Source organism: Mirounga leonina, unplaced genomic scaffold (genome assembly GCF_011800145.1).
Source record: "Mirounga leonina isolate KUSES-001 unplaced genomic scaffold, KU_Mleo_1.0 Mir_150, whole genome shotgun sequence".
Lineage (NCBI taxonomy): Eukaryota > Metazoa > Chordata > Mammalia > Carnivora > Phocidae > Mirounga > Mirounga leonina.
In genome coordinates, this window is record NW_023270374.1 from 21,458,809 (window position 1) to 21,484,995 (window position 26,187).

Consider the following 26,187-nt stretch of genomic DNA (forward strand, 5'->3'; position numbering starts at 1 on the left):
TCCTGGGTTCGAGCCCCACATCGGGCTCCCTGCTCAGCAGGAAGCCTGCTTCTCCCTCTCCTACTCCCCCTGCTTGTGTTCCCTCTCTCACTGTGTCTCTCTCTGTCAAATAAATAAATAAAATCTTTAAAAAAAAAGAATATGGTCAAATTCATACAGACAGAAAGCAGAATAGTGGTTACCAGGGGTTGTGGGGGGGGGGGCAGGGAGGGGAGAATGTGAAGAGTTGCTCAATAGGTACAGAATTTCAGTTTTGCAGGATAAAAAGTTTTAGAGATGGACAGTGATAATGGTTACCCAACAATGTGAGGAACTTAATGCCGTACTATACACTTAAAAATGGTTAAAATGGTAAATTTTATATTATATAGACAACAATAAGAAAATAAGCAACCCAATAAAATAACAAGAAAAAAATCTGAAGATACATTTTCACCAAAGAAGATATATGTAAGGCAAACAAGCACATGAAATATGTTATAAATCATTAATCATTATGGAAATGCAGAATAAAACGCAAAATACCACACTAAAGTGGCTAAAATTAAAAGACTGATAATATCAAGTATTGTCAAGGATATGAAGAAATCACAACCCTCACACTGCTCATGGGAATGTAAAATGGTATAACCTGTTTGAAAAATCATTTGTCAGTTTCTTAAAAAGTTAAACATAAACCTGCCATACAATCCAACCATTCCACTCTTGGGTATTTATCCAAGAAGAATGTACGTTCATACAAAAGCTTGTACACTAATGTTCACAGAAGCTTTATTTGTAATAGCTGAAAACTGGAAACAACCCCAAAGTCCATCAGTATATCAGTAAACAAATTTTGTTATATCCATGTAAGAGAATATCACTCAGCAATAAAAATGAGGGCGCCTGGGTGGCTCAGTTGGTTAAGCAATAAAAATGAATGAACTATCGATATACACAACAACATGGATGAATCTCAAAATAATTATGCTAAGAAACAAAAGAGTAAATACTTGTTTTAAAACACAGGTTTTATTATTATTCAGTTATGACGAGACCAACAAATCAGATGACTGCCATTGAAAAGACAGTTTGTTATTCACAATTCCCGAGAAGGTGGCATGCCACGCCATACAGGGGCCACATGAAGCACCAGGGCTGGTTAGGAAGCAGGGGGAGTAAGGAGACAACATGAGTAAGAACGGTTATTCGGCTATTGTGGCTTCTGCAGAAAGAAACAGGCAGAGGCGAGGCAAAGCAAAAAGGTTAGGATTAGCTAATCTGAATAAACTCTGGGTTTAGAGGCTATCTTTAATTGCCAGGTACCTGGCCTGGGGGTGAATGAGCAGATAGTGACCTAGAATGTGAAAGCCCTATAAAGGAGCAGGTGGTTGGGGTATGGGATCTGAATTGGCTGGTTTGCATATGAAAGGCACACTAGCAGGTGAGCTGTTTATGATCTCTAGAAATTGGCTAACCCTGAGAGGGGCAGTCTCTTTAGGGTAAGGGAGGCCCTAGATGTCAAAGCATCAAAAACAAATAGTTAATACAATAATGCCTTATTTCATTTATATAAATCCCTAGCAAATACAAGCTAATCTAGAGCGACAGAAACAGATCAGTAGTTGCTTAGGGACAGAGGAGTGGGCATCAGCAAGAGGGAGGATTACAAAGGGGCACAAGAAAAATTCGGGGGATGATGGATATGTTCACACTCTCAACTGTGGTGATGGTTTCACCACATACATATGTCAAAACTTAATAAATTTTATACTTTAAATGTGTATACAGTTTATTGTATGTCAATTATAAAGCTGTTTAAAATTATAGAAATAATCAATACAGAAAATATACAATAAAAATTTTAAAAAGGCCAAAGGATGGTTCTTTGACAAATTAACAAAATAGATAAAAAGAGAAGGCACAAATATTATAAGAAATGGAAATAACTACAAATATAGCAGATGAAAACTGAGCCTATTATCAACAACTACAGGCAAATAATTTTGAAAACTTAAAGAAATGGACAAATCTCCAGAAAAACGGAACTTAAAATTAGCTTAGAAATAAAAAACCTGGGTGCCTGGGTGGCTCAGATGGTTAAGTGTGTGCCTTTGGCTCAGGTCATGATCCCAGGGTCCTCAGATCGAGTCCCGCATCGGGCTCCCTGCTCAGCAGGGAGCCTGCTTCTCCCTCTACCTCTCTCTCTCTCTGATAATAAATAAATAAAATCTTAAAAAAAAAAAGAAATAAAAAACCTGAATGTTCTTATAACTGTTAAAGAAGCTGAATCATAAGTTAAAGTTTTCCTCACAAAGAAAACACTATGCCAAGATGACAGATGAGAAAAAAAAGAGGGAATAATGTCCAATTCGTTCTAAGAGGTAAGTGAAACTTGGCACTAAAATTAAACAAAAACATTACAAGAAAATAAATTACAGTCCCTCTTCCACTCAATAATAACATAGATTCAAAAATCTTAAACAAATTACTAACAAATTGAATCTGGTATATAAAAAAGACAAACCACAATCAATCTGAGTTTATCCAAAGTGTACAAATATGTGTGGATATAAAATCTATAATAAAGAAGAAAGATCATATAATCATTTCAATTGTTGTAGAGGAAATACTGGATAAAAACACATGAATTTATGATTTTTAAAAACCCCTCTGAATTAGGAACAGAAGACTTCCTTCACATGATAAAACAGTTCCTGTTTTAAAACAACAACCCTAACACTGTGCAGCTATCATCTTCAGTAAGGAAACATTGAAAACATTCCCTTTAAAATTAGGAATAAGACAAGAAGACCCATTATCACTTCTACTATTCAATAATTTATGAGAGGGGCACCTGGGTGGCACAGTCAGTTAAGTGTCTGACTTTTGGTTTTGGCTCAGGTTATGATCTCAGAGTCCTCAGACTGAGCCCCACCTTGGGCTCCGTGCTCAGTGTGGAGTCTGCTTGAGATTCTCTCTCCCTTTCCCTCTGCCTCTCCTGCTCATGCCCTCTCTCTAAAATAAATAAATAAATCTTTAAAAAAAATTTATGACAGGTCCCAGCCTCAGCAATAAGAAATAGAATCATAAAAATTAGATAGGATACAGGGGCACCTGGGTGGCTCAGTTGGTTAGTCCGACTCTTGATTTCGTCTCAGGTCATGATCTCGGGGTTGTGAGATCCAGTCCTGTGTTGGGCTCCATGCTCCTCACAAAGTCCACTTGAGATTCTCTCTCTCTCCCTCTCCCTCTGCCCCCCCCACTTATGTGCATGCTCTCTTTCTAAATAAATAAAAATAAAAAAAATTAGATAGGATATGATTTTTTTTGCAGGAAATACAATCGTTTACACAGAAAACCCACAACAACCTACAGGCAAATCCTAAGAAACAATGGGGGGTTGAGTACCAAGTTGACTAGAGAAAGGATTTTTATACCCTAGCAAAACTAGCCACTGATTTGCACTGGGAAAGGGTTTGTTAGGTTAAGAGAGAACTAATCAAATGTAAATGCTAAGGAGGACTTAGTGGGAAGGAAAAGAAGGTAGAAGAGATAAGAGAAAGAATGGAAAATTGAAGGAGTTTCAATCTGTCATCTTTGAGATTTCCTGTGAAGAATGTAGCAAAGTCAAAGGCTAAAAAAGAGGGGAAGACAGTGGGATAAAGTTGTAAGAGAAGTGTTAAGATTAACACTGCTGCTGCAGAAAATGGCAGGAAATCAAAGAAAAGGGCCCAGCTGAGATGAGACCCACTTTTCAAGAATTCTTTTTCGGGGGGCGCCCGGGTGGCTCAGTCATTAAATGTCTGCCTTAGGCTCAGCTCATGATCCCAGCGTCCTGGGATCGAGCCCCACGTCAGGCTGGCTCCCCGCTCCGTGGGAAGCCTGCTTCTCCCTCTCCCACTCGCCCTGCTTGTGTTCCCTCTTTGGTTGTGTCTCTCTGTCAAATAAATAAAATAACATAAAATAAAATAACATAAAATAACAAAATAAAATAACATAAATAAAATAAAATAAAATAAAATAAAATAAATAAAAAAGAATTCTCTTTTGGAAAATTCTCTAAGCAGTAATGGTTTGGAAAACCCAGAATTAAGGTTTGCTGGCTGAATGTAACAGAACTATAAGCAATAGGGTTGAGTACTGGCAAGAAAATAGCTGAACTGCTGAACCAGAGTCTATCTTTTATAGGAATGGTCGGTAGATACTAAAGATGATTCAAAAAAATAAAGGACTAAAGTGACTAAAAATTCAGAAGATGTCAGAGAATATCCTATAGTGGCAACAACAGGTAAACTGGAAGGCCCCAAGAGACTAATTTCACCAGGATCATTTGGAATCTATTATAATTGACAGGTTATATAGTCCTTGAAAAATCAGTAAGTATTGTTAACCCTATATAGTTATAGTTTCCTTGAGATGTAGGAGTCTCAACACCAGCACAATGCAAATCATTTACTACCCCCAGATTATGCCACAAGCAGCTTGCTAAATACCCCTCCATAATTCCATGTTTACTTTCTTCCTCTACTCTTGTAGGCAAAACTTATTTAAGCCTGCAGTGCTGATTCTCTCCTTTAAAAAAACATTGTAGATTTGAAGCAGTCATCAGCCTCCCATCCAACTGATTACAGAAATTATCTAGAGGCAAATTTTATATAAAAATAATTTTTATCTCTGACAAATAAATAAAATCTTTAAAGGGGGGGCACCTGGGTGGCTCAGTTGGTTAAGAGTCTACCTTCAGCTCAGGTCATGATCCTGGGGTCCTGGGATCAAGTCCTGCATCGGGCTCCTTACTCAGTAGGGAACCTGCTTCTCCCTTTGCCTGCCGCTCCCTCTGCTTGTGCGCTCTAACAAATAAATAAAATCTTTAAAAAATAATAATTTTAATATAGACATTTAAATCTTGGCCTACAAACTTGGCAAAAATTAGGCTGCCAAGTCAGTGTATGAGATACTGGCAGACACTAATTTCTATGCTGTGACACTAATCAATACTGAAATCTCTTATCTGGAAGGGGGACTGTTCATATACTCAGTGTCTGCAAAGGGTCCCTGCTGAGCTACACATGGTGCAGTGTGTACTCTACGAAAGAGTCCAGGAGACAGGCGTTGCAGGGGGAGGGTAGTTTAATTCTTTCACAATGCCTGTAGAGAGTCTGGGAGTGATGAAAGCCTAGAAAACTCATGAAAGGCCCTTTTATAACCAGGGTGAATGTGGTGCACAATAGCAAAGTCAGATGACCTACTTAAAGCTTTGCATTTACTGACGAGAATTAATTCTCATTCCACATTAGTCTCTTTCTAGAAAAAGAAAGCCTTACATAATGGTTGGAAAGTTAAGACACAGGGAGTATAACTCAGTTACTAAGTTCCAATCTTTCCCTCTCAAATATCAGCTCAAGACCTACAGTCTGTGGCCAGAAATAGAATATACTTCATAAGGCTCTGAGAGGTATACTCTTGTTTACCTCAGAATAACAATGTGTTCTCTGACTGCTGGACTTTGAGGAAATTTAAGTTCTATAATCCATCAATCAGATCAGAAGTTGGGGCTAATAATATTATGAGAGGAATCTCTTCCTGGACTTTATACAAAGCAAATGGATGGTAGACCTGTCCTGTAAAGCAAGGACTGCCTAAGTTCCTTCAAAGTGGGGAACCAATCATTTGCTCATTTGTTCAACTAAGTTCCTTGTCCTGTACCACACAAGGATGGAGAGAGAAAAGCTCCTGCCCTTGAGGAGCTCACATCTCAAGTGTTTTCTTACCTACCTTTCTCATGTTACCCAAAACATTTCAGGTTTGTCAGTAGAACTCATATAATCCAGGAGGTAGATAAAAATGGTCTTTCTTCATTTTGATTCATTTACTCTCTTTCCTTTAAATAGAGGGCAAGATGGAAAATTCTTACCTCATTCTTCTCTTCTATGATTAATTCCCCATTAAAAAAATTTCTCTGATCTGTTTTAATTTTGTTAAATCAACCGGCACTTAAAGAATGCCTACTGCATGTGCTAAACTGTGTAAACACTTGTGAGGAATATGAAGAAACCTGACATGGTCTCTCTCCTCACGTACTCCTTTCATTACTTCCCATCTCACTTCCATGTGGTATCCTCACCTTCCTCCCTTCCCTCCATCTGTTTTGCTTTGAATGAATAATCAGGTAACTAGTGCAAGATCACAGTGCTAGGGTGCCTGGGTGGCTCAGTTGGTTAAGCATCTGCCTTTGGCTCAGGTCATGATCTTGGGAGTCCCTGGATCAAGTCCTGCATCAGGCTTCCTGCTCATGGGGGAGTCTGCTTCTCCCTCTGCCCTTCACCCCACTCTTTTCTCATTCTCTCAAATAAAATCGTAAAAAAGAAAAAAAACCACAGAACTAGATCTAGAGCCTAAATTCATCAACTCCTAATTCACTAATCTTCTGAAGGAAATTGGGAGAAAAATGGTGGGGGATAGGGGACATCTCCCAGAACTCATTAATATAATTCTGAATTAATCTCAACTACCGCCCCTGCCCCTACCCCCACTTTTTGGGGTGTTATTCAGTCTTTATATTGGCAATTGCTTCTGTCTGGGAGCTTCTGGTCTCAGTTCTTTCAACATCAGTCAGGTCTCAGCTTAAACGAAACCTGCTGAAGTTAGTTATGGTAGGACCATTTTCATATCCTCCCCACTCCAAATATTCACTACCACAGCAACCTTTTCATTGTTTTCACAGAACTTGATTGTATATACATTTATCTGTCATTTAATCAAAACTCTGTCTCCAGTGTAGATTAAAGACCATGCCTGCTCAGCTCACAGAACCTACCTAGCACTAGCAAAGTGCCCCACACATAATAGATATCCCAGACAGTGGACTAAAGTAGGGACTAAACTCCTATTTAAAAGAATCTCAAGCCCTAAAACTGGATTAAAATGATTCAAGACCTCTAGGCAAGGCCAGAAACAAATGTAAATCCTCTCTAAAAAAAGATATCATCCTAAGTCTCAAATTATTTTTACAAACAATTTAAAAAATACCATGTCTGGTCCATGAGGAAATAACATGAGAATCAGTAGAAAATAGACAAGAACAGTACCATAGCATTAAGAATTTCAGCCAAGAATTAACACCATTATTAAAAAAAAAGGGGGGGGGAGAACTAAAAAAAAAAAAAAGACCAAACAGAAATTCTCAAACTGAGAAAATACAATAGCTGACATAAACATCTCAACAGATGGATTTAAGAACAGATAAAATACAGCTGAAGAGAGAATTAGTGAAATGGAAGTATCTATGATAAAGCAAAGGGAGGCAAAAGGATAAAAAATACAAGAGATGGTAAGAGATATAGAGAATACAATGAGATGATTTATTCTACAATTTGAGTCCCAGATAAAAGGAATAAGAGAAATAAGACAGAAGAAATACTTGAAGAGACAGAGGCTAAAAATTCTCCAAAACTGACAAAAGACATCAAGCCACAGATTCAAGAAATCCTAAGAACCTCAAGCAGATAAATAAAATCTGTGTCTTTATATACCACAGTAATATTTCTGAAAACCAAAGAATTAAAAAAAAAATTTTTTTAAGCAGTCAGAAGGGAAAAAAAGGCTGTGGCGGACTGTTAAAGATGGCTATAAAAATTCTGCACATACCTTTTATAACAAGAAACTAGTACTCCTATCAAAAGATAGAGCTTATTTCCCCACCCCTTGATTTGAGCTGGCCTTGTGACTTGCTTGAACCAAGAAAATGCAGCAGAAGTGATGGTATAACTTCCAAGTTGACACCTCAAGAGACCTTGTAGCTTCCATTTTGCTCTCTGGGAACACTGCTGCCATAATATGAAGCAGCCCTGGCTATGTAAAAAGCCCTGACCTTTTTACATACAGAGGTCCAGCAGACAGCCAACACCAACTGCCAGACATGTGCTTGAGTCAGTCCCAGATTAACCAGGAGCTGACTACAGCTGCACAAATGACTGTAGTCAAGACCACAGAGGAACCAAACAGCTAACCCAACATAGTTTACTGATTCAAAGAATGGTAAGCTAATTAGATGGTTGTTGTTTTACACTACTTTTAATGTCTTCTGCAACAAAAAATAGACAATAATAGAGCACCTGGGTGGCTTAGTAGGTTAAGCATCCTACTCATAATTTCAGCTCAGGTCACGATCTCATGGGTGGGGAGACTGAGCCCAGATTTCAGGCTCTGTGTTCAGCAGAGTCTGCTTGAGATTCTCTCCCTCCACCACACTCTGGAGTGCAGGCATGTGTACTCTCTCTCAAAAATACATAAATAAATCTTAAAAAAAGAGAAAAAAGAAAATAGACAGCAATAGAAAATAGATATGTAAACATTTTCTTCAGGGAAAAATATCAGATTAAATATCTGATCCTAGTACTCAAGTATTGTTAACTTTACATCACAGGAGTTAAGTTACAAGTTACCAAGTAGAAAAGTAAACATCTAAGGACTTTGCATCCTCTCCTAGGGAAAAGGTTAGTGACTTTTGGTTGTATGCAGGGTAGTTATACGATGTTGGGTGGAAGCATGACCTTGTTATTGTCTTTATTCAGAGATTAAGTATGGTTTAAGGAGATGCATATAGGTGCCAAGTTGGTCAAACATTAGTCTGATGTTTCTGTGAAGGTATTTTTGGACAAGATTTACATTTAAACTAGTGCAGACTGTCCTTCATAATATGGGCAGGCGTATCCAATCAATTGACGGTGTGAACAAAAGACTGTTCCTCCCTCAAGCCAGAGAAAATTCTCCAGCAGACTTGTCTTTGAACTTAACTTTTTCTTGAGTCTCCAGCCTGCTAGAGGTTTACTTCAGAAATGTAACCATGGGCTATTAATATATTTTATATTAACAAAAATCCTCATTAAAATAATTCAATTAATTATTAATTTAATTAATTAAAATAATTCAAAATATTAAAAGTCACATGATTACCCTGATGGATGCCAAAAAAGCTACTTGTAAAACTTCTAATTTTTTTTTTTAAATGCATTCATTAGGGAAAAAAATTTATTGAGCATTTACTATGTCAGGTCCTGCTCCTGGTACTAGAAATGAAATAGTAACAAGCAAAACCTATTAAATCCCTACCTTCATGAAACTTACAGTCTAAGAACAAAAAACCAACATTAAACAAATGGACAAATGTGACAAGTGATAGGAGAATTACAGGACTCGAAGAACCTATAAGTAGAAATTTGACCTAGTAAAAAAGCTCAGTCAAGGACTCCCTAAAGCAGTGATTCCTGAACTGGAATGTGGAAAATAAATAGGAGTTAAACAGGAAAGGAGGATAAGAAACTCAGTTCTAGGTAGTGGTCTCAGAAATGGTGGGAGCAGGGCCTGAAAGAAGCCATTGTAACTGGAGCATGAAGAGCATGGTGCCAGAGAAGCCTGGAGATATATGCGGAACAGGACCATAAAAGGAGGATTTTTCTTTGTCCTAAGAGCATTCAGAAGCCTTTGAAGAGTGGAAGCAAGAGGGAATGAGCACTCTGGCTAGGTACAGAGGACAGAGTACAGGATGTAAGTATAAGTAGCCCAGTTAGATTAAGGCCACTGGCAGGGATGTAAAAGCATTACAAGCAGGGAGATATTTAGGAGGTAAACTGAACAGGCACTGATAGTGGATTTGCTTTTGGGGCAAGGGAGAGAGAGGTCTTGAGTGCTACTCCTCTTAGGTTTCTCGTTTACCTAGCAGGTGCATTCAACAAGTCAGGGAATGGAGAAAAAAAACCATACTTGTGAGGGAATGTTCTCAGGAATCCTTAGACACCAGAAACAAAATAACCTTCCAGCTGAAAATATTATCTCAGCCTAATGGCCAACAACATACTGAAAGGCAGTATGCACTGAAATCAATTATCACTAAAGGAAAATAAGAAAAGCACGTTGGCTATCACCACTATGGTTTATTGATCTTCAAAAGGCTGGCATATGGTGTCTGTTGCAACTACCCACTTCTGCTGCTGTGCCATGAAAGCAGCCATGGACGATATGATAAGTATAAATGTGACTCTGTTCCAATAATACTTTATATATGAATACTGAAAATTTGAATTTAATATAACTTATATTTAATATAATTTTCATGTATTTTTTTTGAGGTTTTCCCAACCATTTAAAAATGTAAAACCCATTCTGAGCTCATATGTCATACACAAAAAGGCAGAAGGCTAAATATGGGAGGCAGGCCATAGTAGGCTGACTTCTGTTCTAGAAGTTCTAGCTAAAAGGATGAGAAAAGAAAACAAAATGAGATGTAATCATTAGGGAAAATCCTCCCCAAAACTTAACTGCAGATGAAAGACTGTGCACTTAGAAAAAAGTACACAGGTAAAAAACTAATATTCTTAAACTAATGTACTAATGTTCATAATTTAAAACTGAAATGGGGTCTTCTAGGCCAGGACAATATGGAATATGCATCTCTCCCCTACTTCAACAACAAAAAGCACCCCAGACAAAATTCATGAAGCAACTGAAAGAAGATTCTGAAAAGGGGAAAAAAGAAGGTGGACTGGCTAGGGACCATGGAAATAAAGACTGACCCAACAGGAAGTTTCCTACTTTTTGTTTGATTTGGTTTGGTTTGACTTCTAATATGTCCTAGTCTGAGCTCTGGAGAGGCCCAGAACCTGAAAACAGTAATGAGCACAATAAAAAAAAATGCCAAGAAAAGACTGGCTTTTATAGACAAAGGACCAGGAAAAGGGCAGCTCAGCCAAGACAAAAACATTTTGACCATACATGTCCTACTTCAGGCAAACAACAACAAAAAAAGTGGTGCCCACCTCCCTCTCCTCACTAGGCACTGTAGCCCAGAAACTGTGGGCAGAGTTCGGTCTTCCAATCTTGCATTAACGTCCTGCGTTAATGAGGCAGCAGCACCTTTCCCCACCCCGGTACTGTAGCTGTGGAGAACATGGGGGGAGCCCTGTCTTCCATGTCCACCCTGGAGTAACAAAACAGAATTCTGACCCCAGCACAACCAGACAGTATAGGGAGGATTATGGTGAAGAGGGAGCTAGAGAAACAAATCCTCTAAAATACATGTACAAAATCCTATACATACCTCCAAGCGACTCATGTGTAAAAATGACCAGCAACAACACAGCAAAAAGTTGCAGAACTGAAACTGATCTAAAACAACACCCAGATTTCAGGTTGGACTCTTGGAAGCATACAAGTAGAGCGGACCAGAATAGCACAGCAACGCTTGAAAACTAATCTGATCTTTGAATCACAACCAACAAAGATGGGCCAGCGTGTGTCCTCTAACCCTAAACAGGTTGGCTGCCTGTTAAATATAAAAATTTAAATAGCAATCAAAATATCACAATGTCTACGATGCAATCCAAAATTACTTGTCATATCAGGAACCATGAAAGTCTCAGCTTGAATGAAGAAAAGGCAATCAGTAGATGTCAACACTAAGATGATATAGATGTTGGAATTACTTGAAAAGGATTTTTTTAAAGGTTTTTTATTTATTCATTTGAGAGACAGAGCAAAAGCATGAGCAGGGGGGAGGGTCAGAAGAAGAGAGAGAAGCAGACTCCCTACTGAGCAGGGTGCCCTACACGGGCTTGATCCCAGGACCTGAGCTGAAGACAGACGCCCAACCGACTGAGCCACCCAGGCACCCCTAAAAAGGATTTTATTTATTTTGTTTTAAAGATTTTATTTATTTTACAGAGAGAGAGAGAGCATAAGCAGGGGGAGCGGCAGGCAGGGAGAAAGGGAGATGTAGGCTCCCCGCTGAGCAAGGAGTCCAATGTGGGGCTTGATTCCAGGACCCTGGGATCTTGACCTGAGCCGTAGACAGATGTTTAACCGACTGAGCCACCCAGGCACCCCCTGAAAAGGATTTTAAAGCAGCTGTTATCAAAATTCTCCAACAAGAAAATTTAAACACTCAGCAAACAGAATATATAAAGAGTACCAAATGGAAATTTTAAAACTAAAAAATACAATACAATGAAATACAGTTGAAAAACCCACTGGACAGGTTCAACAGCAGAATGGAAGTGACAGAGGAAACAATCAATGAACTTAAAAACAGATCAATAAAAAATATCCAATCTGTACAAAAAAGACAGATTAAAAAGAAATGAAGAGAGCCTTAGAGTACTATAGGACAATAATAAAGATCGAACATTTGTGTCAGAGTCCCAAGAATGAGAGAAGAGTACACTCCAAACTTAAAAACATAATAGCATTTACAATCACTCCCCCAAATAGAAAATACGTAAGTATAAATCTAACAAGACATGTTTACGATTTATATGCTAAAAATTATAAAACACTGATGAATCAAATTATACCTAAATAAATGGAGATACATACTGTGTTCATGTTTTAGAAAACTCAACATTAATATAACTGTCAATTCTCCCCAAAATGATCTAAAGGTTTAACACAATACCTGTCAAAATCAAAGCAGGTTTTTGTTTTGTTTTGTTTTTTGGTAGTTCCTGACAAGTGTATTCTAAAATTTATATGGAAAGGCAAAGGAACTAGAATAAAACAATACTTTGAAAAATAAATTTAGAGGAATCATGCTATCCAATTTTAAGACTATTTGTCTACAGTGCCATGGCTGCAAACAGTAGCCTCCTTGGTAGTGTATGCAGCCTGTTGATTGTATGGGTTGCCCTAAGGGACCTTGGAGACAGCTCTTCCAGTGGACACTGAGGTCTGACCTCATGCTATCTCCAATCTAGGCTGCAGACAGGTATGTGGGGTGCCTTTGGAAAGCCCCAGGGCACAGTAGCCAGGGTCCACATTGGCCAAGTCATCATGACCATCCGTACCAAGCTGCAGAACAAGGAGCATGTGATTGAGGCCCTACGCAGGGCCAAGTTCAAGTTCCCTGGCCGCCAGAAGATCCACATTTCCAAGAAGTGGGGTTTTACTAAGTTTAATGCAGATGAATTTGAAGACATGGTGGCTGAAAAGCGGCTTATCCCAGATGGCTGTGGGGTCAAATACATCCCCAATTGTGGCCCCTTGGACAAATGGAGGGCTCTGCACTCTTGAGAACCTCGGCACTGCCCCCTCCCGACTCATGCCCACCAATAAAACCTACTTCCTGTCAAAAAAAAAAAAAAAAGACTATTTGTCTACAGTAATCAAGACTGTATGGTACTGAAAAAGGGATAGACATAGATCAATAGAACAGGATAGAGAGTCCACAAATAAGACTCACAAGTATGCTTAATTGATTTTTTTTTTTTTTTTTTACAAAGATACAAAAGCCATTCAATGGAGGAAGGAATTCAATGGGCCTGGAACAACTGGACTTCAACAAGCAAAGACAAAAAAGAACCTTGACTAAAATCTCATAATTTATGTAAAAAGTAACTCAAAATGGATACTAGAAATAAATATAAAATGTAAAACTTAAAAATTTTAGAAGAAAATCTCTGAGACCTAAGGTTAGGTGAAGAGTTCTTAGACATGACACCAAAGAAAGACCTATAAAAGAAGAAATTCATAAATTGGACTTCATCAAAATTAAAAACCAGACCTATGAAAGACTAAAGGAACATAAAAAGACAAGACACAGAGTGGGAGAAAGTATTAGCAAAACACATATCCAACAAAGAACTTTTATCCAGAAAGTATAATTAATTCTCTAAACTCAACAGCCAAGAAAACAAAGAATCTCTTCATTTTTTATTTTAATTTTTTTTAAAGCTTTGCTACTCCTTTACTTGACACTTCTTTTTTTTTTTAAGATTTTATTTATTTATTTATTTGAGAGAGAGAGAGAGAGAGAGCACAAGCAGGGGGAGGGGCAGAGGGAGAAGCAGGCTCCCGGGTGAGCAGAGAGCCGACATGGGGCTCTATCCCTGGACCCTGGGATGACCTGAGCCAAAGGCAGATGTTTAACCAACTGAGCCACCCAGGCGCCCCCCCCTCCCTTTTTAAAGCTTTGCTACTCCTTTACTTGACACTTTTTTAAAAGATTTTATTTATTTATTTGACAGAGAAAGAGCGAGAGCAGGAACACAAGCAGGGGGAGTGGGAGAGGGAGAAGCAGGCTTCCCGCTGAGCAGGGAGCCCAATGTGGGGCTCGATCCCACGACCCTAGGATCATGATCTGAGCCAAGGCAGACACTTAACGACTGAGCCACCCAGGCACCTCTATTTTTTTTTTTTTAAGATTTATTTATTTTCAAGAGAGAGGGAGCGAGTGGGGGAGGGGTGGAGGGAGAGAATCTTTAAGCAGACTTCCCACTGAGCGCAGAGTCTGATGGGGGCTCCATCTCACCATCCATGAGATCATGACCTGAGCAGAAACCAAGAATCAGACACTTAACCAACCGCGCCACTCAGGTGCCCCACAAACAATCTCTTTAGAAAATGAGCAAAACAGGGCGCCTGGGTGGCTCAGTGGTTAAGTGTCTGCCTTCAGCTCAGGTCATGGTCCCAGGGTCCTGGGATCGAGCCCCACATCGGGCTCCCTGCTCGGCGGCAAGCCTGCTTCTCCCTCTCCCACTCCTCCTGCTTGTGTTCCCTCTCTTGCTATGTCTCTGTAAAATAAATAAAATGTTTAAAAAATAAAAAAAGAAAATGAGCAAAACAACAAAAGGACATTTCACTGAAAAATATATTCAGATGCTAAATATGGACATAAGATATTCACCATCATTAGCCATCAGGGAAAGGCAAAGTAAAGCCAGGATGAGATACTGCTACACACCTATTAGAATGACTAAAAATTAAAAAAATGGTAACAATGCCAAATGCTAGTAAGGATACAGAGAAACTGAATCTCTCATATAATATTAGTGGGAATGTAAAATGTTACATACAGCCAGTCTGGAAAAAACTTCGGCAGTTTCTTTAAAAAACTAAACACTTAGAGGCACCTGGGTGGCTCAGTTGGTTGAACCTCTGCCTTCAGCTCAGGTCATGATCCCAGGGTCCTGGGATTGAGCACTGCATGGGGCTTCCTGCTTAGCGGGGAGCCTGCTTCTCCCTCTCTGCCCTGCTCGTGCTCGATCTCTCAAATAAAATCTTTAAAAACAAAAACCAAAAAAACTAAACAGTTACTTACCAGCAATGGCACTTCTGGGCATTTACCACAGAGAAATGGGAAACACATCCACACAAAAAACATGTACATGAGTGTTTATAACGGTCTTTTCGTTAATAGCTCCAAACTGGAAGCAACACAAATGTCCTTCAACAAGCAGATGGATCAGTTGTGGTACATCCATACAATGGAATACTACACTGAGCTGTAAAAAAAAAAAAAAAAAAAAAAAAAAGAACAAACCACTGATACTTAACAAAAACTTGGGTGGATCTCAAAGGCATTATGCTAGGTGAAAAATTTTTAAAGGCTACATACTGCATAATTCCATTTAAATGCCACTCACTAAATGAAAAACTTACAGTGATAAGTTGACAAGTTTTAAGATTGAGGAGAGGATGAGTATGAGTATGGGGAAGGGAGGAGCATGAGGGATTTTTTCTTTGTGGTGATAGAACAGTTCTGTATCCTGATTGTTATGTGGTTATACAATTCTACGTATGTGGGCACCTGGGTGGCTCAGTCGTTAAGCGTCTGCCTTTGGCTCAGGTCATGATCCCAGTGTCCTGGGATCGAGCCCCGCATCGGGCTTCCTGCTCAGCGGGAAGCCTGCTTCTCTCTCCCTCTCTTGTGTTCCCTCTCTCGCTGTGTCTCTGTCAAAAAAATAAATAAAATCTTTAAAAAAAAAAAAAACAAAACCCACAATTCTACATATGTAGTAAAATTTCCAAAGCAGTATACACCAAAAACATACATACATATGGGTAAAATTTGGCAAAAAATCCAAAATAAGGTCTGTTTTTTAGTTAATAGTATTATACTTATATCAATTTCCTGCTTTTGAAAATATACTGTGGTTATTTATGTAAGATGTTATTACTGGAGCATGAACCTGTAGTATTTTGCAGCTTTTGAGTCTTAAATTATTTTAAAATTAAAAAGTGAAAAAAAGAAAAGGGCGCCTGGGTGGCACAGTCAGTTAAGCATCTGACTCCTGGTTTTGACTCAGGTCATGATCTCGGGGTCCTGGGATCAAGCCCCATGCAGACTCTGCTTGAGATTCTCTCTCCCTCTCCCTCTGCCACTCTCAATTGTGCTGTCTCTCTCTCTCTCTAAAATAAATCTTAAAAAAAAAAAAAAAGAAAAAACTGTAAGTATACAGTTAAGTGTAGTCTAGGCATTGTTTTAAAACAAATAAAAGGTATTTGTACTATGAGATGTTACATAATTAACTTCATTAAAACTCTGGTAATGGTGCAGAAACAGATTAACAAGCAAGAAAATTTATATACCCAAGTATTCCATAGATGATAAAGAATTTCAAATCAGGAGAAAATGAAAGGATTACTTAATAAACAGTACTAGGAAAATCACTAAATTAATTGAGCAAAAAGTAAATTAGCTCATTTCATGCAGTATTCCAAAAAAAACATGTTCCAAATGGTTTAAAGTTAAGTATAAACTATAAAACATCTTGAAGAAAACATTTGCAGATATTTGTCTGTTCATGAGGTACAGTAGCACTTTCTAAACATAAACAGAGAAACTGAGTAACTTCAAATACAAAAAATGTTTAAACTCCTATATGTCAACAAAACATCATAAATAAAATTTAACTCAAAGTAAGAAACTAGGAAAAGCATTTTCAAAATGTTACAGACAAAGAGCTAAATAATCTTATTTGTGTTTACAAATCAGTAAGTACAAACACATCCATGGAAGAATGGACAAAAAGCACGAATAAGCAATTCATAAAAATGTGAAATTATAATGATAAATTTTAAAAAGCCATCTTTACTAATAACAAAAAAGCAAATTAATGCAATCAGGGTTTTTTTTTTTCCCACCTCTCAAATTGGCACATATTCATATAAATGATAACTCTTTTTTAAGATTTGACTGACAGAGAGAGAGAGGGAGAGAGCATGAGCACAAGTAGCTAGAGTGGCAGGCAGAGAAGGAGTAGCAGGCTCCCTGCTGAGCAAAGAGTCCAATGTGGGGCTAGATCCAGGCTCCAGGGATCATGACCTGAGCCGAAGGCAAATGCTTAACCAACTGGCCACCCAGGTGCCCCAAAAGTGATTAACACTTAAATGTTCATAAGCTACAGGGAAATGAACCTCAAGGTATACTGCTATAATCTCTGATATGTGTCTGTTCTACTCATTTGGCACTTAGTCTATAATGCTATGTGCTATATGATAATTTAGCTTTTTATATATATGATCTAGCTCCTCAATAAGACCAGAAACCTCCAGGCAGGAATTTTCTTACTTTGTTGTTTTCCCAACAATAAAATAAAAACCTACACATAATAGGTATCCAAACTGTTGGTTAATGATATTAATGAAAATTATAAAAACTTCTGAACCATTTAAGAGAGGAGCAAACAAAAGTATATACCTCTGTTACAGACTGAATGTTTGTGTCTCCCTCCCAAATTCTCATATTGAAGCTCTAATCCCCAATATGATTATGTGGAGGCAGGGCCTTCAGGAGGTAATTAGGGTTATATTAGACCATGGGGGTGAGGCTCTCATGATAGGATTAGTGGCCTAAGAAGAAGAAGAAGAGAGATCTCTCTGCCCTCACCCCTCCCCTGCCCCCCCATGCAACAAAGAAAGGCCATATGAGGATACACCAAGAAGTCAGGTCTCTGCAATCCGAGGAGAGTGTTCTTACCAGACATCAACTTATTAACATTTTGATCTTGGACTGCCAGTCTCTAGAACTGTGAGAAATAAATTTCAATTGTTTAAGCCACCCAGTCTAGGTATTTTGTTATAGCAGCCTGAGTGGACGAAGACCATCTCCATCCCATAATTCCCTAATCTACAAAAAAGTGCCATCTTGATTTATGGATTATCCGCACCATCTAGTTTCACCATTCCTGTCTCAGGCTGCCAACCATAACTCCAAAGTATCACACTCAGGGTCTCAGTGCTATGCAGAAAACATCCTTTGTCAGTTTCTAGCACAGTAGCTCAAAGCTCCCTCTGGACAGATGGCTTTAGTGATAAGAGGACATTGCCTCTCCCTTCTTCTCTACAGAGCCTCTATTCTCTCTGTTTAGACTAGAAGAAGAGATTTCCTCATCCTTTCAAAGACTATTAATCTCTGTGTCCATGATCCCATTTGAGATCTTTCCCCCTACAGTATGCCTTTCCTTCTGGTACCTTCAAACTTTCCTCTTCAGCTCTCATTTTCCTGTTTACAAATAGGTACAGATGTTCCGAACAGATTTTTAAAAATGCAAACACAATGACTAGCCCCATTTAACCTTACAGCATTCTCTTTTCCCTTCTTTCCTCATACCACCAACTTAGGTAAGATATACTTTGCTTTTGGGGTGCCTGGGTGGTTCAGTAAGTTAAGTGTGTGCCTTCAGCTCAGGTCATGATTCCAAGGTCCTGGAATGGAGCACCTCATCAGGCTCCCTGGTCAGCAGGGCATCTGCTTCTCCCTCCCCACCCTCCCACTGCCCTCCCAATTCATGTGCATGCACGCTCTCTCTCAAATAAATAAAATCTATTAAAAAAAAAAAGTGTACTTGCTTTTAGTTCCTCACTATCCACCTCTCCTTAATGACCTCACTGTGTTCTTAATGGCTTCACTCTCAAATCTACAAATAATCTTCTCATCAAATCCAATTTTTTTTCCAACAGTTTCCATTCTCCTTAACTTGCATTTGACATGTGATAGTTATCTGCTTTCTCAAACGTTGCTCGGATTCCTGGTTCTCTGGACACAATTACAAGTAAATTTTAGCTTCCACAGCTTTTCTTCCTCTACCACTCACACATCAATATTTTATCTGAGTCCCATTACAGGCCAGGCATTGCATTAAATGTTAGGGATGCAAGAAAGAAAAAGGTAAAGTCCTTATCCTTAAGTTCATGCATTCATTCTCCAGTTCAGCCACTGACTCAACAAATTTTCATTGAAAAGCCAGGCTCTATGCCACGTGCTGGGTTTAGAAAGCCAATTAAGACCTGTCCCCGTCTTCAATGAGCTCCTGACCCATAGGCAAACATCTTTTTTGTGTCCCCAACATACACTATACACTCCTTGAGAGCAGAATCCAAGTCTTCTACTTCCCTGAATCCCCTCAAAAGTGCTTACTTCAGCAAATGCCCAATACATGCGAAGAACAAAGGACTAACACTGCTCAGGTTAGAGACACACATGAGAAATTAAGAACGCGATTATTTCCTTAGAGAGGCAACAGGGTAGAGTCACACAAACTTACATCTGAATCTTAGTTCTGTCACTACTACAGCTTGGTATTTAACTTTTGGGTTTTCATTTCTTCATCTTTAAAACAGCAATCTCTCCCCACCAGTATCAGAAGACTGCTGTTTATAAAATATGTAATATACGTGTAAACATATCTATATGTAATAATGTAAAACCTCTATCATTGAGTCTAGTACATGGCAGGCACTATCCAAGTGTCCCCCTTCATGTGTTCCTTATTTTTCTTCGTATTCACTAATCCTTTACCATGACCAAAATGACGATTGGTATTCAAATTATACATTTCTTGACTTGATTTTTACAGCCCAGATCAAGCCACCACCTTAATGCATACCTTCAAAATGTGGAACTCAAGGCCAAATTCTAACGGTTTACACTTAAACTTTTTCCCTAAGAAATATCTACATGTTCCTCGAGCCTCAAAATCTGCACCTGTAGTGATAAGGATGAAATGATAACACACTTATATTGGTAATAACAGCTCACATGGTCCCTCTTTTCCATAGCCACTGTGGAATGCAGGGAGGAGCAGAGAGCTCACTCTAGGGTTCCAAAAACCAAATACAATTTTTAAAAATCAGAAAACAAGGGGCACATGGGTGGCTCAGTTGGTTGAGCATCTGACTCTTGGTTTCAGCTCAGGTCATGATCTCAGGGTTGTGAGATAGAGCCCCACCTCAGGTTCTGCACTCAGCAGGAAGTCTGCTTAAGATTCTCTCCCTCTCCCCCCACTTTTGGGCTCTCTAAAATAAATCTTAAAAAAATAAAAAAAGAAAGAAAAGAATTTAAGACAATTCATTAAACATGAAAAATATTAATCTTCAGATTAAGGGGGTCTACCAACTAAATATACCACTATGGAATTCTAGAATATATGGAATATTTTAAAAGATAAGCTTCCAGAGATGGAAGAAAATTAATTTCCTACAGGAAAACAAAGCTGAGGCTAAATTTCTATAACTCATAAGCAACAATGGATGTCAGAAAAAACAGAGCAATGACTTCAAAGCTCTGAGGGAAAATAACCTGCAACCCAGAAGTCTATACTCAAATCATCACATAAACATGAGGGAAGAACATCAGAAAGCATTAAAGTTTATTTGCCATGTACCCTTTCTCTCAAGAATTTACTTGAGAATAAACTCCAACAAAACAAGAAAAAAAAAATGGGGTACCTGGTGGCTCAGTCGGTTGGACACCCAACTCTTAATTTTGGCTCAGGTCATGATCTCAGGTTCATGGGACTGAGCCCGGCATCGGCTCCACGTTCAGCACAGAATCCCGCTTGGAAATCTCTTTCTCCCTCTCCCCGTCTCCCTGCTCTCTCTCACGCTCTCTCTCTCTCTCTCTCGCTAAAATAAATAAATAAATAAAACTGGAAAAAATTAAAAAAGGAAGACTGAGATCAAAGATCACTGGAGTGGGTCCAACTCAAAAATCTAAGGAAAATCTCAAGAATGCAGCTGTGCAGATAGCCTAGAAAACAGTTAGTATAAATGTGAGCAGGGTCTTAATAGACTAGAATGTGTATGACTGAGCTTGGGAAAAAGTGAGATAATAATACAGACAGACAAGAAAGAAAGAAGACTAGGGGCACCTGGGTGGCTCAGTCGTTAAGCATCTGCCTTCAGCTCCCGTCATGATCCTGGGGTCCTGGCATGGAGCCCCACATTGGGCTCCCTGCTAAGTGGGGAGCCTGCTTCTCCCTCTCCCACTCCCCCTGCTTGCGTTCCCTTTCTCGCTGTGTCTTTCTCTGTCCAAAAAAAAATTAAAAAAAGAAAGAAGACTAGAATCGCCAAGAAAAAAATTGTATAACAGGGGCGCCTGGGTGGCTCAGTCAGTTAAACATCTGCCTTCGGTTCAGATCGTGATCTCAAGGTCCTGGTATGGAGCCCCACATCGGACTCCCTGCTCAGTAGTGAGTCTGCTTTTCCTTCTCTTCCTCTCTCTGTCAAATAAATAAAATCTTAAAAAAAAATTGAGAAAGGAATAGTCTAAATATGAAATAAAAATATGACTGAGGGGGCACCTGGGTGGCTCAGTCAGTTAAGCAACTGCCTTAGGCTCAGGTCATGATCCTGGGGTCCTGGGATCGAGCCCTGCATTGGGCTCCCTGCTCAGCGGGGAATCGGCTTCTCCCTCTACCTCTGCCTCTGCCCCTCCCCCTGCTCGTGCTCTTTCTTCTGTCTCTCTTCCTCTCTCAAGTAAATAAATAAAATCTTTAAAAAAAAAAAAAAATATGACTGGAGGGATGCCTGGGTGGCTCAGTTGGTTAAGTGTCTGCCTTTAGCTCAGGTCATGATCCCAGGGTCCTGGGATCGAGTCCCACATCAGGCTCCTTGCTCAGCGGTGAGCCCGCTTCTCCCTCTGCCTGCAGCTCCCCCTGCTTGTGCTTGCTCTCTGACAAATAAATAGAATCTTAAAAAAAAAAAAAAGACTGGAAATAACTGATACTTTCAAAAAAAGAACGAACTTTTTCTTCATTTTCTCCTTTGAACAGCCCAGGGTCCAGTACATTAAACCTACAGGGTAAAATATATAAACCCAGAAAACAATACTTGGCCTGACAATGAATAATATTTACTTAGCTATAGTAATGTAAATGCTGTTTATGGGCTTTTTCAGTTTTAGAGAGAAACTGTGGTCAGACCATAAAAGGCTTGGAGGTGTTCTGAGGACAGTATGCAGAGGTTAAAATTCTGACAGGTTAAACTGAAAACTCTATCTGATAGAAAGGTAGGGATGCTGCTGAAAATAGGGGTGCCTGGGTGGCTCAGTCATTAAGCGTCTGCCTTCAGCTCAGATCATGATCCCAGAGTCCTGGGATCAAGCCCTGCATCAGGCTCCCTGCTCGACAGGAAGCCTGCTTCTCCCTCTCCCACTCCCCCTGCTTGTGCTTCCTCTCTCGCTATCTGTCAAATAAATAAATAAAATCTTCAAAAAAAAAAGAAAAAAGAAATACTGCTGAAAACTAACAAAACAAAAGACAGAGGTTAAAGAGCACTTCTGGTAGTTAGAAAGTTATCCAACTTGTAATGGGTTAATTTGTGTCTCCTCAATACATGTTAAAGTCCCAACCCTCAATACCTGTGAATATGATCTTATTTGGAAACAGGGTCTTTGCAGTTGATCAAGTTAAGATGAGGTCATCACAGTGGGCCCTAATCCAATACAACTGGTATACTTAAGGAAAAAAAAAAAAAAAAAAAAAAAGGACGTTTGGTTAGGCGACTGCCTTCGGCTCAGGTCATGATCCCAGGGTCCTTGGATCAAGCCCCCCTCAGGCTCCCTGCTTGGCGGGAGGCCTGCTTCTCTCTCTCCCACTCCCCCTGCTTGTGTTCCGTCTCTCTCTCTCTGTCAATTAAATAAATAAATAAAATCTTATAAAAAAAAAAAAAGACATTTGGACCCAGAGACAGACATGCATAGAAGGAAATGATGTGAAGTCACAGAACACCATGTGTAAGGCAAGGGATGCCTGAGGCCACCAAGAGCTAAGAGAGGGAAGAACAGATTCTCTCTCTCAGCCCTCAGAAGGAAGCAGCCCTGGTGACACCTTGATTTTGGACTTCTAGGCTCCAGAACTGTGAAAAAATAAATTTCTGTTCTTTGAACCACCCAATTTACAGTACCTTTGTTATGGCAGCCCCAGGAAACTAATACACAAAAGAAGGAAAAAAAATAAACAACAAATTGGAGGGCAGAGGATGGTATGAGGTAAAAATCCTCATTATTCATACTGGAGAAGTAGAAAATCAAGTAAGATGACTTTTAAAAAAAAGGTTAAAAAAAGAAACAACAATAAAAGTGTATTATCTAGCTTTACAAATGGAGGTCATCAAAAACCAGTCTTGGGGCGCCTGGGTGGTTCAGTTGGTTAAGCGTCTGTCTTCAGCTCAGGTCATGTTCCCAGGGTCCTGGGATGGAGCCTGTGTTGGGCTCCCTGCTCAGCGGGGAGCCTGCTTCTCCCTCTCCCTCTGCTGCTCCCCGTCCTTGTGCTATCTCGCTCATGTTCATTCTCTCTCAAACAAATAAAATCTTAAAAAAAAAAGTCTCAAAAACAATTAAAGCCTATCTCAGCAGAGTGGGAGAGGGAGCTGAAGAACATGTTTATTTCAGGCTCTTTTGCAGTATTTTCTTTATAACCTAGTGTATGCTATTACAGTAAGAATTAAAATTTTTTTAAAGTTATAGAACATGCATAGTATAATCTTACCTTTACAAAAAATTATGATAACTGGATTTTTAAAATGGGCAAAGTACTTGAATAGACATTTCTCCAAAGAAGATATCCAAATGGTCAATAAGCAGATGAAAAGATGCTCTCAACATCACTAATCACTAGGGAAATGAAAAGCAAAACCACAACAGGATACCACTTTACACCCATTTGTATGCCTATTATTAAAAAATGAGATATTACCTCACACCTGTCAAAATGGCTAAAATAAAAAACACAAGAAACAACAGGTGTAGAGAGGATGTGGAGAAAAAGGAACCCTCTAGCATTGTTGGTGGCAACGCAAACTGGTACAGCCACTATGGAAAACAATACAATGGTTCCTCAAAAAGTTTAAGTTCCTCAAAAAATAACCCTATGATCTGGTAATTGCACTACTGGGTATTTAGCCAAGACATACAAATACACTAATTCAAAGGAATATGTGTACTGCTATGTTTATAGCAGCATTATTATTTATATATATATATATATTTTTTAAAGATATTATTTATTTGAGATAGAGAGAGACAGTGAGAGCAGGAACACAAGCAGGGGGAGTGGGAGAGGGAGAAGAAAGCTTCCTGCCGAGCAGGGAGCCCGATGCAGGGCTTGATCCCAAGGCCCTGGGATCATGACCTGAGCCGAAGACAGACGCTTAACAATTGAGCCACCCAGGCGCCCCTATAGCAGCATTATTTACAATAGCCAAATTATGAAAGCACGCCAATGGTCCACTGATACATGAATGGATAAAGAAGATTTGGGGTGTGTACGTATATACACACAAACACACACAGAGGAATATTATTCAGCCATTAAAAAAAGAATGAAATCCTGCCATTTGCAATGACATGGGATGGAGCTAGAGAATATAATGCTAAGCAAAGTAAAACAGAGAAAGACAAATACCATGTGATTTTACTCAAAAGTGTAATTCAAGAAACAAATGAGCAAGTGAAAAAAAGAGAGAGAGAGAAAAAAACAAAGAAACAGACTCCTAACTACAGAGAACAAACTGATGGTTACCGGGGGGAGGTGAGTAGGCAGCATGGGGGAAATAGATGATGGGGAATAAGGAGTGCACTTGTGATGAACTCAGGGTGATGTATGGAAGTGCTGAATCACTATATTGTACACCTGAAACTAATTTAACACTGTATGTTAACTATACTGGAATTTAAAAAAATTTTTTTAAAGATTTTATTTATTTATTTATTTGACAGAGAGAGAGACAGTGAGAGCAGGAACACAAGCAGGGGGAGTGGGAGAGCAAGAAGCAGGCTTCCTGCCGAGCAGGGAGCCCGATGTGGGACTCGATCCCAGGACCCTGGGATCATGACCTGAGCCGAAGGCAGACGCTTAGTGACTGAGCCACCCAGGTGCCCCCGGAATTAAAATTTTTAAAAAATAAATGAATACCAAAAAAAAAAAACCCCAAAGTAAGTGCTGGTGAGGATACAGAAAAATCAGAAGAACCCTTGTGCAGTACTGATGGGACTGTAAAATGGTACAGCCACTGCAGAAAACAGTATGGCAGTTCCTCAAAAAAAAAAAAAAAAAAAACCCCTGAACATGGAATTAACGACCATCTGGTCTAGCAATTCCACTTCCAAGTACCTACCCCGAAAGAACTGAAAGCAGAGACTTGAAGAGATACCTGTATACCAATATTCATTATGGCATTATTCGCAATAGCCAAAGGTGGAGAAAACTCAAATGTCCGCAAAAAGATGAAGGGATGAATAAAATGTGGTATATACATACAACAGAGTATTATTCAGCCTTAAAAAGCAAATTGTGATACATGCTATAATATGGATGAAACCTGAAGACCTTACACTAACTGAAATAAGCCAGACACAAAAAGATGAATATTGTAGACTTCCATTTACATGAACTACCTAGAGTAATCAAATTCATACAGACGGAAAGTATAATGAATGGTGGTTGCCAGGGGTTGGAGGAAGGGTTGGAGGAATGGGATTTAGTGTATAATGAGTTGGTTTCAGTTGGGGATGATTAAAAAGTTCTGGAGATGGATGGTGGTGATGGCTGCACGGCAGTGTGAATACACTTAATGCCAATGAATGGTACACTTAAAAATGATGAAAATGGTAAATTTTATGTTGTGTATATTTTACCAAAGAAACAACAAAAAGGAAATACGTATACAAACACATTAACCTATAAAACCTTTTCAGTGCTGCAGAGGCTCTCATGCCTCACTCTAGTCATGACCTCCCACCTCCTGCTAAGGGAACCACTAGTCTGACTACCATCATATCTCATCTTCTGGTAACTGAACTACATCCACTTTTTCTGTGTCTGGCTTCTTTCACTCAACATTGTATCTCTAAGATTCATCCATATTGTTATGTGTAGTGGTAGTCTGTTCCTTTCTATTGCTGAAAAAAACATCCATTATATGACTATATCACAATTTATATTTACCTATTCACCTATTTTTGGACATTTGATTATTTCCATTTTTTAAGCTATTACAAATAAAGCTTCAGTGTACATTTATATGCAAATGGAGTGGCAGAGAACCTGATTTTAGCTTTATTTTGCGAGGACACGAACTCTGGTGACAAAGCCTCCCTGCAGCTCTGGTTTTATTTCTTACCTTAGTTACTTGAACTGCATCATCCATCACCAC

The 26,187-nt window shown here is 39.1% G+C and overlaps 1 protein-coding gene and 1 pseudogene across 6 annotated transcripts in view; one reads left to right on the forward strand and one right to left on the reverse strand.

Annotated features, from left to right (window-relative positions):
* PTPRA (protein tyrosine phosphatase receptor type A) overlaps positions 1 to 26,187 on the reverse strand; it is a 163,273-nt gene that overhangs the window by 88,469 nt on the left and 48,617 nt on the right. The window lies entirely within an intron of this gene.
* Positions 12,557 to 12,682, forward strand: LOC118011639 (annotated as a pseudogene).